The 18998-nt window shown below is 46.2% G+C and overlaps 1 protein-coding gene across 5 annotated transcripts in view; it reads right to left on the bottom strand.

Moving 5' to 3' along the window:
* The window catches only part of PAK5 (p21 (RAC1) activated kinase 5), a 172404-nt gene that overhangs the window by 60732 nt on the left and 92674 nt on the right, over positions 1-18998 (bottom strand). Inside the window, exon 2 of one of the 5 annotated variants that reach the window (XM_057423330.1) lies at positions 6717-6784. The exons of the other annotated variants lie outside the window; for them this stretch is intronic. The gene's annotated coding sequence lies outside the window, so the exon portion shown is untranslated. The remainder of the gene's footprint in view (positions 1-6716; positions 6785-18998) is intronic. 5 annotated transcript variants of the gene reach the window in all.

Raw genomic sequence — 18998 nt, 5'->3', positions numbered from 1 at the left:
ATACAAGATGATGTGGCAATAACTACAGGCAAAAAAGAGAGATGATACAGACTTTGTTGAAGAACCTTTCCTGCAGTCTTCCTCCGAAATGACATTTGGACGAGTCATGCAACATATCCCTGATGAATATTGCAATGAGAGCTTCGTCAAAATGTATGCAAGAAGCACACAGAAGGAACTTAGCTTTAAGATCCCAGAAGATACCAAAGAGGCTAAAAATAAGAGGAGATTAAGAAGAACAGAGGCACTTGAGAGTTTTGCTCGCTGCCTTTTTGCTGATGTTACATGCCATTTCTTTTAGGGTGTTTTAATTATTCCTGAGGAAAGCAGTGATTCAAATGGCCAGAAAATACTGTGTTTACAGCAGGCTCAGAGCCATGTCCCAGAAATTAGGAACAAGAAGTTACAGCCCTACTTACTAAAGGTTAATTGACATTCTTTTCTTGTGCTAACTTCACAATTACACACTGGTATCAGACAATCTTTGTCACGACAAACACTGATTTGAAACAGAAACAGAGCTTATTCCCATCAAAACCGCAAGACACGGCTTTAAATCTAAGATTAAAAGTTAAAGAAAAGAAAAAAGCTATTACAGATTAGTGGATAACCACGTTCAATTCCACCTTCCAGTCCCAAATGCAATCATTTTTAGAGTAGAAATGGATTAGCATCCTCAGCAGCCCACAGCACAACCAACACAAACAACTGTGCGTGCCTCAAACCTCTGTGCAGGAGGGCTGGATGCGGCCCCAGGACTGAATCAAAGCAGCTGCAGTGGGGGGTACCTCCCCATACCTGCAGACAGAGCCGTCAGCACAGCGTTCCCAATTCCCCTCTTGCTATCACAGATGTAATCCCACACCCATCTGGTCCCATCTCTCCCCATGGGCAGCACAACAGATTTCCACCCTCTCTGCGGGCGCTGACTGACAGATGCACAGCGGGGGGAAAACTGAGCCTCTTTGTATGATTATCTCTTGCTCCCCGAGAAGGATTTAGTTCATTGAGGTTGTTGCTGAGAGACTTCAGTATATGCAGGCTTTCTGCTTGTGAGGTACAACCCAGTGGGTGTGCACTTCATAGAATCATGGAATAGCTTCAGTGGGAAAGGACGTTAAGATCATCTAATTCTAACTCTTCTGCCATGGGCAGGGACACCTTCCACTAGAGCAGGTTGCTCCAAGCCCCGTCCAACCTGGCCTTGAACACTACAGGGATGGAGCATTTATTACTTCTTTGGGCAACCCATTCCAGTGCCTCACCACCCTTACAGTAAAGAACTTCTTCCTTATATCCAATCTAAACTTCCCCTGTTTTAAGTTTTAACCTGTTACCCCTCGTCCGGTCACTACAGTCACAGAATCATAGAATCATAGAATAGTTAGGGTTGGAAAGGACCTTAAGATCATCCAGTTCCAACCCCCCTGCCATGGACAGGGACACCTCACACTAAACTATATCACCCAATGCTGTCCAACCTGGTCTTGAACACTGTCAGGGATGAAGCATTCACAACCTCCCTGGGCAACCCATTCCAGTGCCTCACCACCTGAAGAGGAATGAATTTCCTCCTTATATCCAATCTAAACTTTCCCTGTTTCAGTTTTAACCCGTTACCCCTTGTCCTGTCACTGCAGTCCCTAATGAAGAGTCCCTCTCCAGCATCCCTATAGCCCCCCTTCAGATACTGGAAGGCTGCTATGAGGTCTCCACGCAGCTTCTCTTCTCCAGGCTGAACAGCCCCAACTTTCTCAGCCTGTCTTCATACGGGAGGTGCTCCAGTCCCCTGATCATCCTCGTGGCCTCCTCTGGACTTGTTCCAACAGCTCCATGTCCTTCTTACTTTGACGACACCAGAACTGCACACAGCGCTGCAAATGGGGTTTATTTTACTCAGGTCAGGTGAGACCACAGGGAATCATTCCTGTGTCCACAGGAAAAAGGTGCAAAACCTGAGCGAGCTCATGTGTTTGGGGGCACAGTAAGGTCTAGTTCAGCTGTCAGGGTAGCCCGAACTCACCTGGACTGCCCCCCAGCATGAGACCCCACTGGATTTTTCTCTTAGCACTGTATTTTCAAGGTTGAGATTAAAAATACTCAATCTCAGTCTGCTATTAGAATGGCTGAAAATATACAGCACTGCGTAACACGTGCCTATGTATAGAGATATACATATATATAGACACACACATATATAAACACAGATATATATAGACACAGATATATATACACACATATATATACACACAGATATATATACACACACATATGTTCATATAAATGCACACACATGCATGTATACACACACGTGCATGACCAGATGCAGCTCTCATCAGTTTCCCTATGCCTGAACCTGTGGACTTGGCTTCATTTAACATCTTCCCAGGCATCAGAAGTGCAGGAAAATCAAGGTGAAAATCCAAACCCTGAGATCCCCATCACTTTGTCTTAAGACACAAAGCTTTGGAAAGCCTCAATGCTTCCAATACAAAATCTGAACTCAGGTTTTCCTCTGCTTGTCCCTAATGTTGCCATGTTTGGTAATACTGCAGAAAACCTGTTTACTGAAGCTTGCTATTTACAGCCCAACTGCCTCTTGCATGGCCAAGACCCATGGGAGCAGCAATGGGGCAGCCCTGTGAGCCCCAGTGCTGCTGAGGCACCTCTGCCTCAGGACATACAGTGGGGCTCAGCAAAAAGGCAATTCCCATGTCTGGGTGCCTGTGAGCCTCTCCCATGGACCTCATGCCTGATCAGTGAGCTGACACAGAAGCACTTTCCTTCAGTGTCACCACTTTATCTGGCTCCAACCCCTCCTGTGGCCCTACTACCATCAACACCTTCAGCTGATAAATGTGGTTGATCTGGGCCCACAGGGTCAAAAGTTCTTGATGGAGGGATGAAGATATAAACAGCATGAGCACATAATCCTCCTTAGGAAGCTGGGCTAAAAGGAGATTTGACTTTCTAACGTGCCATGATACAGTGCATTAAGATGGTTTCAAGCACAGGCACAGGGTGGTAAGGGGATCACTGGCTCTGTTTGGGCAGCAACGAACGAACCCTTTGTACTACGTATCTCACCACCCCCATAGTGAAGAAATCCTTCCTAATATCTAATTTAAATCTCCCTTCTGTCAGGTTAAAGCCATTCCCCCTTGTCCCGTCACTGCAGGCCCTTGTAAAATGTCCCTCTGCAGATTTCCTGTAGGACCCTTTAGGCACTGGAAGCTGCTCTAAGGTCTCCCTTTAGCCTTCTCCAAGATGAACAAGCCCAACTCCCTCAGCCTGCTGCACCCCTGCAGCATTGTACAGATAGTGATTTACTAGCACCAGAACACAGAATACTACAGACAAGCTCTGGGAAACCAGTGTCTGGGTGTGCACTGCTTACTGCAGTCCATGGACATTGGCAGCAAAGTCTTTCCATCGGGCTCAGTATCAGGGGCACTGCAAGGGCTCACTCCCTCTCCAACAGGTCTGGGACTTCTCAGCTTCAGCAGAGGGCTGTGAGAAGACTCTCTACCATCAGCACGGTGGGAAAGAAATGGGAGCAATGGAATTAAATGAAGATAAATGGAGAATCTTGATGGGGAGGAAGGCTGCTCCATTGCAACCAATGCTGCAACCTGGGAGATGCATCCCAGAGGCAATGGTGGGTGTTGCTCGAAGCCTTCAATGAATTCCCAGCCACTTTAAACAGGCAGTAAACCTCAAATTCCCCCTGGAAGGATGGGGAATGCTTGACTATGCTTGGAAATGCCAATATCCACTCCCCACCTCTACTCAATATAAGCCACAATAACCTTCCATGACAGCCCCAGGATACAGCAGCATTGGCATCCCACCTCCATCACTTTCTTTATGTTATCTGTGAAACCAAGTTTGCACTCCCTGGTGCTATTTCGATGCCACATTATGACTCCTTCCCACCGGTTTGTCCATGTAATTACAGCCACTCCAAGATCATGCTAGTGCTTCAAGTACCATGTTTAAATAGAGAGATAACAAACTCGCATGGAAACCGTGCCGAGCGTTGTCTCAACAATCCTCTGCAACTACAATGTCCCAATCCCTGCTGTAATTACTGCAGTGCAGTCAAAACCAATTAATAAGAATGGTGTTAAAAGGTCTAATTTGTCTAAATGGAACAGTCTATTAGTGAACAAATTATATATTGCCACTAGGAAACAAGACAACACAACCCCGAGTAATAGAGAAAGCTGATATAAGAGCATTTACTGAAGACTTCAGTTGTTACGGGGTTCAGCCCCAAGTATCGGCTCCCACATGGAGAGCTGGAGCTTCGGTAAAAACAGCATCTTCGTAAGTTTTCAGTTTTGGGGAAAGCTGGACACAGGACAAGTCCCTCTTCCTTGTAGGTGGCTTGTAGGAAATGGGACTAATGCTTCCCACACCTCCCATTAAGGAAAGCACAAGATCATCCCAATGGAATTGATATGTTATTAGCCAACTTAGTGAAGCCGTAATTATAATAGCCCTTCTGGGCTGACAGCTACCAGTTTATAGGCCTGCAGGGAGATAAATACAGCATTTACACGTACATATAATCATTTTATTTCTCTATTAAATATTCATTTCCAAAGGGTTTCCCAGCAGGCACAGGATTTACAGAATCCCTGTGCAGCCCAGTGCCTGCTTGCTGCTGGCCTGGGTGCTCCTGCTTGCTGCAATGGCTGCTGATGCCTTTCCATGACCTCTCAGGAGCAGTGACAGATCACATAATCACAGAATGGTTTGGGTTGGTTGACCTTAAAGCTTACCCAGTTCCAACCCCTGCAATTGGTAGGGCCACCTTCCACTAGAGCAGGTTGCTCCAAGCCCCTGTGTCCAACCTGGCCTAGAACACTGCCAGGGATGGGGCAGCCACAGCTTCTCTGGGCACCCTGTGCCAGCGCCTCAGCACCCTCACAGGGAAGAGCTTCTGCCTAAGAGCTCAACTCAATCTCCTCTCTGTCAGGTTAAAGCCATTCCCTGTGGCCTGTCCCTACCAGCCCTTGTCCAAAACCCCTCTTCCAGATTTCTTGTCAGCCCCTTTAGGTACTGGGAGTCTATTATAAGGTCTTCCTGGAGCCCCCTCTTCTCCAAGGATGAACCAGCCCAGCTCTCCCAGCCAGTCTTCACAGGAGAGGTGCTCCAAGGACTAATGCCTAAAGGACTATTGCCACTCACTTCAATGACTACGTTCATGCTTTTATGGGGAATCCAGGGTACGGCACCACATCCACACCAATAGGGAACATCTTTAATCCCCGGAATGCCAGTGGATGCCACCAGATACCCTCTGGCGAGATGTCATCACCCCCAAATTGCTCTGATCCTTTTGTCTCCTTCAGAGGAACAAATACGATCTTCCAGTACCTTACCCAATTAACGTGGCCTAAACAAACAAATTGGGAATTACACACAACTTCCAGAACAAACACCAATTTGGAGAACACTGCTAAGCCAAACAGAGGGGCATTAATATCATCGTAACAAGCTCTCCAAAGCACAGGAGTCCACAGAACCCTCGCCCCAGCCTTCTGCAGCAGCTGGTTTTGCAGGGATAAACATGGATTCGTGGGCAGTTCCATCTGCTGGGCCACCTGAAATGGCAACGCTGGAAAAAACCCAACCATGAACACTCCCCAGATCTATGTTTTACTCCAGGAATGACACATTCATCCTCCCAGCTGGCTCCTAAGTCATTCAGCCTCCCAGATCTATGTGCAATGGTACTTAAAAATACTTCTCACCATTAGCTGGAGGGGAAGAGAGGATGAAGATGGCAAGTGAGAAAGAGCATCTGCTCTCAGACTAGTGAAGAGCGCAAAGTTTACTGCAAAGGGCTGTAAAGAAACCTAAGCAGGTTATACAGCAGAAAATCCTGACAGCCTGAGAACAGCGTGTTATGCAGGAGTTCTCCTTCAGTGAAGCCAGGTACAGGGCACAAATGCTCAAGTCTCTGCTTAGGAAGTGGCTTTGGATGAATTCAAGCAACATTTGTTACTTGGTTTTACATCAGTGACTGACAAAGCCCCTGACTACACTGTACTTTCATGGGACCCCTGGAACTAAAGCACCCCATAACCTTTATGTACGATGTGCTTTGATGTATGAATGCACAACAAGCCCCTTTTCCCCCCTCTAACAGACAGAAAAATAACCACAAATGAGATTTTGAAGAAGTGTTGTTTCTGGGATGTAGTGAAATTAAAACAAACAAAAGCAACCTCAAAACCTCACATATGTTTTTGGGCTCCCTGGAAACCTCCCTTTTGCTTTCAATGGCTTTGAGGCAAGGAACAGTCTGTGCAAACTGACTAAAATCAGGTTTCCAGCACTGCTCGGGTGGATGCTGCTGAGCTCTGTCTTTGGGCTGCAAAGCACAAACACACACACATGTAACTCTCCATATGTTAAGATAAAGCAAATACCTATTTGCATTTACTGCCAAAATCTCTGAAGGTGCACTGAAAACATGCAATTCCTCATCAGATCCTGAACAGCTCAGGTCCTTGGGTCTTCTATAGCTGCTGCCCTTTCCCAGTGAAAGTATAAGCTCACCCATAACTGAATTGGACAATTGAAAAGTAAAGAGATTTAAAACAACAAATGGTTCCCCAGCCTTCCCTGCAGCAAGGCTGGAGACACTTAATTGATCTTTAGCTTAGCTGCCAAACCAGAAAACAAGGAAGCATTGGGAATACCTGCTTTATGAAGTGAGTAACTCATCTTTCCCCAGCAACAGCTCTGCACTGTTTTCTTCTTTTAACCACTGAAAAAGCAATGAAAAGAGAAAACTACTGGGACCACAATACGGAACAAAACACCTCTGTGACAATACTCAGGGGACCTGAGCACAACCTCCCCATGTGGGATATCCCACTTAAGCCATGCCCATGTCAAATGGAAATGCAATGCATGCAAACCAGGAGGCAATGTAACCCCCTGCCTCATACACTGCAGCTTGATGAGCTGGATCCTGGAACAGCTGTGGGGTTAACCTTGGCAAGATGATGTTGAAACGCTGGAAAGGATACAGGAGACAGCCGTAAAAATCACTAGATGGGAGAAAAACATCTTATAATGAGAAACAGGGAGCTTGATCTGTTCAGGTTGTCTAAAGCAGACCGAGAGGCAACTTGATTATCGCATAAAACTTCCTTCACAAAGGAAAACACAGTGCAAAAGAAGGGCTTTGTATCTCTGAAATAGGGAATAAAAGGAATCACTGGCTGGAAGCTGAAGGCAAGAAAGAGCCAAGAAGGAAAGTATTTTTATCCTATGAATCATTAATCTCTCCAACAGGCTATCAAACAGAGCAGTAAACATGTTAATTTCTTGAAGATGCCACGTGAAGCTTGGACATGTTCCTGCACAGGAAAAGAGTGGTCAGACACAGCGTGCTCTGTGCTGAGATGAGCAGGTGGAAACACAGCAGCTCCTGAAATGCTGGAGCAAGGACAAAGATGACTCAACAGTCCCTTCTGGATTGACCTTCTGAGTCTTCGTGACAAAGCCAGCTCAGCATCTCACGCTGACAGGGAGCAGCATGGTACGCACTGTAACATAGAATCACAGAATAGTTAGGGTTGGAAAGGACCTTAAGATCATCAAGTTCCAACCCCCCTGCCATGGGCAGGGACACCTCACACTAAACCATATCAACCCAAGGCCTCATCCAACCTAGTCTTGAACACCACCAGGGATGGAGCATTCACAACCTCCCTGGGCAACCCATTCCAGTGCCTCACCACCCTAACAGGAAAGAATTTCCACCTTATATCCAATCTAAACTTCCCCTGTTTAAGTTTTAACCCGTTACACCTTGTCCTATCACTACAGTCCCTAATGAAGAGTCCCTCCCCAGCATGCTCAGCCATATGAAAATGGAATAAATCTTCCTTTTAAAAGTCAGTTTCTAAGAAATCTGGCAATATGGGCAGCATCACTGTGTTCTAATTTTGAGGCTTTCAACATAGTTGAAATTGTAATAGGTATGTAATAAGGAATTGTAATAAGTATCCTGGGCTGCATCAAGAGAAGCGTGACCAGCAGGTTGAAGGAGGTGATCCTGCCCCTCTACTCTGCTCTCCTGAGACCTCACCTGGAGTATTGTGTGCAGTTCTGGTGTCCTCAACATAAAAAGGACATGGAACTGTTGGAACAAGTCCAGAGGAGGCCACGAGGATGATCAGGGGACTGGAGCACCTCCCGTATGAAGACAGGCTGAGGAAGTTGGGGCTGTTCAGCCTGGAGAAGAGAAGGCTGCATGGAGACCTCATAGCAGCCTTCCAGTATCTGAAGGGGGCCTATAGGGATGCTGGAGAGGGACTCTTCATTAGGGACTGTAGTGACAGGACAAGGGGTGATGGGTTCAAACTGAAACAGGGGAAGTTCAGGTCAGATATAAGTAAAAGGTTCTCTACTGTGAGGGTGCTGAGGCACTGGCATAGGGTGCCACACAGAGAAGCTGTGGCTGCCCCATCCCTGACAGTGCTCAAGGCCAGGCCGGACAGGGCTTGAAGCAACCTGGTCTAGTGGAAGGTGTCCCTGCCCATGGCAGGGGTTGGAACTGGATGACCTTAAGGTCTTTTCCGACCAAAACCATTCTGTGATTCTGTATCCTCTTAAATTGCCCTAACACAGGGCTAACCACCGCTGGAGAGGTCCAGGACACTGCTTTCAGTGTCACCAGACTCCCAGCAACCTTCCATGTACCTCTGGGCAGACACAAGACAGACCCAAGTTCACCCTCACCAACCTCTTTGCTGCTGCTGGGAACCAGCTTGCGCGTTGTTGGCTCAGTTGGGCTTGTCTCAAGGCAGTGTTATGGGCAGCTGATTGCAGCAATTTCCCTTGTTTGCGTTACTACTTGCAAAGTAATTACTGAGAGACATTAAAACACACCAGGTAAAACCCATCCATGCTGCCTTTCCTCTCCTCTATGTACCAGCCGATGTTTTCCCACACGGCATCAAAAAGAGCATCTCTTATGCTACTTATTAATGTTTAAACATGTTTATTTCAAGCAATAGCAGCACTCTTTGATGCTGGGTAATGATCCAGGTAAAATAAAGATAGCTAAAAAAAGAAAACAAGACTGTTTGGCTGCTCTGCTGTCACGCTTCTCAGAAGTCCAACAATTAAGTAGGAACATATCCATGCTGGAAAAGCTCAGTGAAGCTGAGCTCATCAGTTATGAGTTAAGAAGCCCTTGGAGCTACATCCTATCCCTGACATGGGTACACGTGTTGCTCGGTCATTTGGCCAGCAGGTTTGCCACCAACACAGGCTGAAGCTGAACACCAATGCGTGAGCCTTTCATAGGGCTGCACCTTGCACTCAATTTAAGCAGGGCAGCACCAGGATCCGTGTTTAGAGATTCACTTTAAGAGCTCATTTGGCAAAATACTTGCTCATTATCACTAACTAACTGGTGATTAAATTATCATATACTTTAATCTCAGACACTAGACAGCTTCCTCTGCCTGCTCGCCAAACTATAGGGAGAGATTTCCCCATGCTGGGCAGCAGCTTTATGAGGACCAAGAAATCCCATCACCCTTCTGGTAAGCTCTCACAGTGCACTGAAATGCATTGTTATCCTTCCCCTGTAAATCTCCACTTTAAAAGGTAGGTGGCTATCAGGTAACAGTAAAAACAGTTTATCCAGTGTAGCTCATCCAAATTTCATGACAGAGACACAGAGCACTTTGTGGAGGTGGTTTAAAGCTATGGATGTTTGCGCTGAGCCCCTGCAATGTTTGCAATGATTCAAGATGATTTAATGACACATCTGTTTTGGGTTTGTCTTTTTCCAAGCAGCAGGGTGTTGGAGAAGGGAGTATATCAGCTTCCTCTTCTACTGTGAGCATCACTTCACCATTTCTATGCCAAGGACATGCTCTACCCTGGAGAGACAGGGATGGATGGATGGATGGATGGATGGATGGATGGATGGATGGATGGATGGATGGATGGATGGATGATGCTCTTTAACCCACTCAATACACTCAGCACAATGAGTTTAGTGGAACTCCAGCAATGCAAACACCACAGACTGCTGGTGACAACCAGTAAGGAGGCACAAAAGTAATATATTAAGGTGGGCATTTCCAGAAAGCCCTACAGGAATCAGATCAACCTGACCTGAATTCCATTAGGAGCTCAAAGTCCCAGCCTGAAGATCCTGCTGTTTCTGCCAGCACCACATCAGTTCCCTTAGTTCTGTGAAGCAGGGGCCTGATCCCTCTCCCAGCAAAGGCAGGGATTCCAGCAGTGAGGCAATGGTTTAGGAACAGGATCACAGGAAAATGTTGTCCACAGCTACTAACTTCAGTATCAGGTGACACAAGAAGTCTTTGTGGAGCACCTGGTCTTCTGCCCTGGCTATAAAGGGAACCCACATCCTAATACAGCCCCTCTGACACATGCTTTAGCTCAGTGCCCAAAGTAAGCAGCTAGTCCCACACTACTGCAGTGCTCTGTGCTTTGCCTAAGGCTCGTTTAAGCCCCACTAAAGCCCTCAAACAAGGCCTGAAATACTGTTGCTGCAATGCATAGGATTAACACTGGTCCTTCTGCAGAGGGGTGAATGTCATTTGCAGAACTGTGCTAATTCCTGATTTGAATTTAGATGATGTTTTTAACTAAGAAGCAAGCTCAGAACATCCACTGGGAATCTGTGACTTGGATAAACCTTAATAAGTCCCTGAATATGAGTTACTATTGGAAAAGCACTCAGACTGCAGCGCATGTATAAAAATAATAGTAATTAAAAAAGGAAGATCACTTCTAGAGAATAGAGAATAATGGCTTCAGACTGCATATTATGGGCACAGCTGATGTATTCAGAATGGTATGACAGCATTAATGAGCTCAAGATCAGCAAGCTCCATCTCCAAAATACACTCTCAGGAAGAGAGAGCAGAGGAATAGGAAAGGAGGAAGCTCTGCCCGGGGCTTTCCTCAAATAGGTATCTTTCCCAAAGGAAAGGAGCAAGAATTGGGAGAAGGAAGTCTCTGGGGCAGATTGGATAAGGAAAGCAAGGAGACAGCAAAATCCTGCTGCTATTCCAGCCAAACTCCCTCAGTACTGATATTTGGTGTTGCATGCTATCACAAATCAGTCAAATGGGTGGTAACAAAGCTCAGGAAACTCCAGCCTCCACAGCATTTTGGCATACCTGATTTACCAGCATCTTCAAATTAACCCTACTGCAGGATGATTTTCCAGCCCCAAATAAGTGGTAGGTGCAGCAGTAACTCCAACAAATACCTACCCATGAAGAGCAGCTAACAGGACATCCCGCCACAGCTCCTGGTTTGCCACCCAGGGTGCTCCAGCAGCACCTTCAGCTCTTTCACAGGTCCTGGTTTGTTATTCTTTTAAATGCAGACACTACTAAATACTTATATAGGAGAAAACCCCAAACCAGCTGATTCCACACCATCTTACATTGGTGTATCGACACCAAAATAACATGAAACCTTCACTTTTTCCTCCACAAGTAATGAATCTTCAACAGATCTCCCCAAACCAGTGGTGGGTCACAGTAAAAGACAGTCCTACATTTATCTCAAAGGTGGTGGTGGTGGTGAAACCTTCCATGAGTGGCAAGGAAGTTTGGCACCTTAAACTGGATTAGCACCCAGCCCACATCTCTGCATCGCTCAAAGCATGAAAAAGGCTTTCCAGAGAGAAAGCAGCAGCTGCACAGAAGAATTAGATTTAAAGTACATTTACTTTCAAAGTGGGCAAAAAAATGTCTCTTGACTCCTCATCGTTCATATTGTGGACTTCAGTGAAATGGATGTTCTTTCCCTTTTAAAAGTCATGCAATTTAATGGGATGCTTCCCAGCAGGCTGCATCTGTTTTAAATGTTTGCATTCAAAATGTGGAACCACTCCCTCCTCCCCCCTTGATTTTAGCTGGAATTATGAACACTCCATTTCCCTCAACATATCCTGAGCAGATGAGCCTCTGAATACCACAACCTTAATCTTGGACAATCTTCTGCACCCTTTGGGATACATCGCATTTGGGCAATGCCATGGAGGGACTTGGTAGCTGCGGTCCACGCTGGTATCAGCAGTATAAAGGGGGAGAGGACTCTGCAGGCAGAATTTAGGGCTGCTGTGCAATTTGGGATGTTTTCCGTGTTGCTGGCTGAAGCACCCCAGTAAAATCCTCTGAAGCGCTCAAAGCATGGATGAACAAACAGCTCTAGAAGCCATGGGGACTCGAGCAGACTCTTGGAGCAGGTCAAGCCTTGCTGAGGAAGGGCAGCATCCCCTAAGCAAACTGGTGTCAAGCTTCTGGCTTGGAAAACTGAAACAATTACAGGGAATTGTTAAGAGCAGGAATGAAAAGCACATCTCAGGGTAACACCTCCTCCAGGAGTGGATGCCATAGAATCATAGAACGGTTAGGGCTGGAAAAGACTTTAAGATCACAAAATTCCCTAGAAATCAAAGAAGGTCAGAACTTGGTAACGCCTGCAAAGGAAGAGACAAACAGTGCTTAGCAAATCCCACTGAAGAGGGGTATGTACATAAAAACAGTAAAGCAGCCAAGGGTTGAAGAGATGCTTATTTTTAGACAGATGGTAGACCACCCAAAACCCAAGTGATGATCAGGAACGTTTCAAAGCAGCTTACTGCTACAACAAGCTATGGATAGATAGGTACTGCACAACAATTTAGGGAAAAGGTTAACAATACAGTGCAGATTACACAGGAATGACAGAGCAGGGACAGTGCTGAATGTCCAAGAAAGCTCAAAGGTCCAGGAGAAAGTGAGCTAATGGTATGAACACATCCCCAGTCAGTTGCAATGCCATGCCCAGTTCCCAGCAGCATGGCAGAGATGTGTCAGTGCGGCTGTGATCTGAACCTCTGGCTCTTCTGCTCTTCCTTCACAGGCAACAAGAATAGAACCATAGAATGGGTTGTGTTGGAAGGGACCTTAAAGCTCATCCAGTTCCAACCCTCTGCCATGGGCAGGGACACCTTCCACTAGAGCAGGTTTCTCCAAGCCCCGTCCAACCTGGCCTTGAACACTGCCAGGGATGGGGCAGCCACAGCTTCTCTGGGCACCCTGTGCCAGTGCCTCAGCACCCTCACAGGGAAGTGGAAAATCCCAGTGACTTCAGTGTTGACTGGGCACTCACGGTGATGGCCGGTGGCTGTACAGACTGAACCTCCTGATATCAGAAGCGACAGCTTCTCAGCCAAAAATACTTCTAATATGTCAAGTTCAATTCAACGCTGGGAAACACAAAGCAAGTCACAGGGCAGGGGCAGCGACCTTCACTTTGCAGGCACAGCAACAGCCTCTCCACTTTAAGATCAGGAAAGAAACCTTGAAAGCCTTACAAATAATCCCCTATAGACATCAACCTAATGTTCTGCAATAATTAAAATGAAAATATCAAGTCAAGAGCTGTTATGTGGCAGAGGGAGGGAATAAAACCGGCAAATAACCTGATGGATCAGTGTGTGTTGAGGCACTGACTCTGCTGAGGGTCAGGTTCTGGCTGCGTCTGCCTGGGGTTTTGCTGCAGCTTGTTCAGCTGTACCAGCAATTCTTCTATTGACCAGGGGCTTACCCTTGTACATAGCCATAATGCTTGTACAGAGCTGTAACAGGCAGGTATTCTGTGGAGCATGAAACATTGATGATCCCAGCACCATCAGGTGGTGTAGTGGAATAGCAGCACAGTATGAAATAGCTATGGACTGCCAAGCAGTGGCACAGGATGCCATGCAGAAGGGGGCAGGCATGGGAAGATTGGAGAGGGCGCACAGGATGCTACTGGACTCACCACGGGCAATGTTGCATGAACCCCATAAATATTTCACCAACAGCCAAAAAATGCAGATCTCAACGAAATCAGTTTTACGGGTAGCAGAGAGAATAAGGAACAAGGATTTGATGGGTTTGAGACACTCTTCATGCAGTAAATATGGATAAAACATGAGGATGCAGACTAAGAAAGAGCATGCAAAAGCATGCAGGAAAACATAAATACATTTATTACCCCAAGTGGATCCTAGAGACCAGAGGAAGAAACCACCAACCTCTACCTCCTGCTTCTCCCAGCAAGGAAGAATGAATGCCACCATCAGCCTCATGCTCCTCCTGGAAGCAGCGCGGGACACTGAGTACTTGCTGCCTTTTTGTCGTTGTTGCCTTTGAAATGAAGAGCAGTCGGGGCTAGAAGCAGAAATGCTCTACTGGAGAAGAGGCATTCTGAATGCACACAAGGGTTGGTAAGGCTAAAGGGGGATAAAAAACCTCTACAAGACAGCAATTTCCACCTGCAAAATTGGTCTGTTTGGTCGAATTAGAATTGAACTTCTGCTGGTTCCATCTCAGTTTCTGGGCAGGCACCATACAAGAAGCCAGACATGCCTGCAGGGGAGCCAGGAAGAGGAGAACCAAAAACTTACCCCTGTGGCACCTTACTTTTTCCCAGGGGCAGTAGAAGGGTGAGCAGAGAAAGGCACAGATGGTGTTTAGTAACATTTAACTTATTATTGGGACTACTTCTGCAGTTGGATTTCTTATTTTCCTTTTCTTTTCCTGTAATAAGTAGGGTTGGACTAACAATAACTGTTTCTTTACGGGGTCAAGATTTCAATTACACTAACAATACATTCTTGGCTTTGCAAATAAGATGCACTTCCTATTGCTCATAACAAGATTTCAAGTGCAACGCTGCACTGATTACAGCAACTGGCATGCTTAAAATGAACATTTAAACTCTGAGAATCAGGTTTGGTGTTAGAGTTTGGGGTTTTGATCATATGTCTTTAAAGTTCCTATATTTTGGCAGATCCCCTCCTTTTGGACCAGGACACATCAAACACCTCCATGCCAATAAACCAGGACACCTTCAAATGGACACCCCTCTCTGGCAGCAAAGTCCACTGACATTTAGGTTCCCCCAGAACCTCAGACTTGATGGTCTCAAAGATGATGGTCAGAGTAGCAGAACAGCAGTAAGTCTGAAGATGCCCTTATTCTCCTGACCAGGACACACACCCCATTACTTTTGCCGGTCACAGAAGAAGGGGATAAAACCAGCACTGACTGCAAGAAGAGCTACAGAGACAAAAGAGAAAATCATTTCTTAACCCCCAAACTATCACTGTGACAACAGAGAGAGCAATCAGGGATGAGAAGCAGGCTGCCAACATACAGAGAATGAAGTTATCTCACAGGAGGATATTTGCACTAGCACTCAAGGACTGACGCTGGGAGATTAGTTAGCTATTTTATGTAAGAAAGACTGCTTGAATAATCAGTTTTTCTGATGTTGCCATGTCTTTTCATTTGTTAGCATGGAGTATAATTGCTGCTTGTAAAGCTGAATGACTTTAAATTAGATGGGAAGATGGTCGTTGCAACGATAAATTTGAATGTCCCCATTCAAAGTTGTAGGTTTAAAAATACGAGTTGAAACATGATGGAATAATTAATTTGGCAGCAGTCACTTAATTTGTCCTCTTCCTTTTGTTTCTTCCTTCTTATGTGCTTTTAAGCTACACCAGTATGTACATCCACAGGAAATGAAAAACAGGAAAATAATACATTTATCTAGATCAACCCCCTTGTTGGACCTGGAAGCCTTCAATACAGTCAACACCAGTGATTAAGCCCAGATTACATCAAAACAAACTTGCCATGTCACTCCTAATACCTCTATTGGGCACTGACCCAAATACTTTGCCTGGTTTTATCCTCTCTCCAAACATTGACCAATGTGTCAGACTTACCCTGGCTGGAGGAGACCCGTGCCCCTTAAGGGAAGGGACCTTAAAGCTCATCCAGTTCCAGCCCCTGCCAAGGGCAGGGACACCTTCCACTAGAGCAGGGTGCTCCAAGCCCCTTCCAGCCTGGCCTTGAACACTGCCAGGGATGGGGCAGCCACAGCTTCTCTGGGCACCCTGTGCCAGCGCCTCAGCACTCTCACAGGGGAGAACTTATTCCTAATGTCTCATCTCAATTTCCCTTCTGGCAGGTTAAAACCATTCCCCCTTGTCCTGTCCCTACAGGCCCTTGTCTAAAGCCCCTCTTCAGATTTCTTGTGGGCTCCCTTTAGGTACTGGAAGTCCATTATAAGGTCTCCCTGGCACCTTCTCTTCTCCAGGCTGAACCAGCCCAGCTCTCTCAACCTGGCTCCAGAGCAGAGCTGTTCCAGCACTCAGAGCATCTTCATGGCCTCCTCTGGAATTCCTCAATCACGACTCGATTACTGCAGCAATCAAGATAACTATTTCTCACCAGCCGACTCGGCTGAGCTTTGTCATTTTGCATTTTCCCTCTCTGTTTTACCCATCTTTCCAAAATTCCTCACTCTCCTGTTTCTTTTCTCCCTGCCAAAGCGCTTCCCACATTCCTGAAGGCACCAACCACCCTGACTGCAGGAATTCTGCAATCTGTATTTATACACCGGTGTACTTGGCAGTGCCTCTTATCTGGAAAGGCAAAGCTGGGAGTGAGGAGAAAGCACAACCAGATAAAGGATGGAGGAAGCAAAGAGCAGGAGAGGCTCCCGCACACAGCCTTTGATCAGACAACTTTCAACCACTTGAAAACTTAAGGGGGGGTTCAGGGTCATTCCTTCTCCCTCAACCGTGCTCTGCTTTCAGCCTGCAGATGATGAGAGAGCTGCGACGAAGATGATGCATCGGGGAGAGGAGATTTTAGTAACTGGGGCGGGGGAGAAGAGGCAGCGTGTGGTGAGAGGGGGAGGAAAAGGAGCCTATATAAAGCAGCAGGATTCAGAAGCAGTCAGTGTTTTCTTAGGAAAGGAGAGAGAGCAAAGCTGGGGGGATTTTGAAGCTGACAGATACAATATAAAAGGGAGGTGAGACCCAGCTCGTCCCACGGACCAAACTCAAACCCAAGGTACACCCATCCCACCACCTTTCCATATGTACAAGGAAATTTTCAGGTCCAGATCCCATAAAGGGCAGGACTCTTACGGCCTCCTGAGGTCTGGAATCCAAGTAGAGTGTTTGCAGAATCACTGCAGCAAGATCAAAGCTTTACTGGGCAGAGGCACCATGGTCAAAGCAAGGTAACATCCCCAAGCAAAGCCACATGCCCCACTATGGCTTCTGCTTTCCAAACTGCACCAAATGAACTAAAACATCACCAGATCTGCAGCACAGACTTTCCAGCCTCCAGCAATGTGGCATTAGGGAAAGACTGAACTGTGGGAGCTGATGGACCCTGTCTGTGTCTCATCCTTTAAGAACCCATGCTGCTCTGTGGGTCGGGACACTTGTGCCTTGCTCAGCCAAAGCACTGGAAGTTTCCACCAGTGGGTACTGAGAGACAATAAATGAAGAAACAACTGCTGCACCATGCTAAATGTTGTGTATGAAACAGCACACATAATTAGAGCTGCCTGCATATGCAAAGGCTCAAAATAAAGTCAGCAACTTCTACTACTGCTGCTTGATTTTGGCAGGTCTTGCTTCCCCACCTGGCATCCTTATGATGTCTTTGGTAAAGACTAAGATAATAGTTGTGATCATCCAACAACTGTTTCTTGTAAACACACATGGGTGTACTTCACATAATCCAGTACCTGCCGTACACTTCATCTCCCTGTGACCATGCAAAGAACTTACCCAAGTCCTGCACACGCTCAACCCCTGCACGTGGACCTGCATCCCACCCACCTGTGATCCTGATACCTGTTGGTTCAGTGCTCGTGCTGGCGGCTTGTTTTCTCATCCACTCACACAATGTTCTTCCAAGGCTGGGTTTTATTGGCACAGACCCCCAAAGTGTCTTCCCGAGCACATACAGTGCTACTAGGAAAGGCACCACGGCATAATGTAGCACTCACATGCCAAGCACAAATCATCTCTAACTTACTTGTCCCTTAACTCTAAGGGTTTTTTCTGCAATTTTGAACTATAACTAACCACAGGTCCCCAGTGTCTGTCTTTAAGAGTTAGGGGAGTGAAGGGAATCTCTCCTTGATTCATTAAGGCACCAATGCACACACCTCTGTTTAAGAGCATAACTCCAGTTTAATTTGAGTATTTATGCTAAAATAACTCAAGGAACTGATCCTTGGACTGAAATCTGGGACCATACAATTGGAAACCTCCATATTCCCCTGCTGCTCAAGCCACAGACCTCTCTTGGACAGCATTAGCTGTGGGCAGCATGGATCACCACAGGCTGTCATGGTCAGGGGAGGGATTTGCCTTGTCCTGCCACAGCATGTCACCCAAATTATGGCAACAGCCAAACACATAAGGTTTCCTACACAGGGCTACCCTCTTATTTGTCCCAAAGTCAACTCTACAGATTTCTATCTTTATTGTCAGCATTTAGCAGTAAAGTCTCAAGGAAGCTATGCCCCCATCCCAAACTTCAGTCCAACTCGGATATCCTCAGTCTAGGCACAACTGACTCCCCTCCTTTGAAGCAGCACAGTACAAATGGGATACTCTACATACTCTAATACTCTACAACTCTTACAAAAGCTACTTTGAACTGTTAAGTAACCCAACAGATGGTCCAAATCCCTTCCCCTGCACACACCAGATCTGCTGCTCACTCACAAGTTCAGAGCCATCAACTTTTACAGGACTCTTAGCCAAAATCTTGCTTAAGAGATGAAGAGCAATTCTAAACCCCACGTGATTACAACCACCAATAAACAGCTAATTCCCACTTTACACAGAATAACGGAAGGGGAAAGAAGAGGCATGGCCTTTACATGGCCTTGCTCTGGATGGCACTGAAGATTTACTACAAATGGGCAGCAGTGAAGGCTCCTACGTGTAGAACTCTATTACTATTACATAATATACTATCATGTGTTTACCAGCTCACCGTGAAGTGCTGTAATAAATATTTAAACTGTGATGACAAAGTAAGGGAGTCATTTTTGTTTCCCTGTTCCTGGTTTTTTGCTCCTTGCTCCCTTGGGCCCACAGTAAAGAAAGT

This window comes from Pezoporus wallicus, unplaced genomic scaffold (genome assembly GCF_028554395.1).
Source record: "Pezoporus wallicus isolate ANWC-B61680 ecotype Strahan unplaced genomic scaffold, APGP_CSIRO_Pwel_v1 contig_4191, whole genome shotgun sequence".
Taxonomy (NCBI): Eukaryota; Metazoa; Chordata; class Aves; order Psittaciformes; family Psittacidae; genus Pezoporus; species Pezoporus wallicus.
This window is presented reverse-complemented; position numbering and strand designations above follow the sequence as displayed.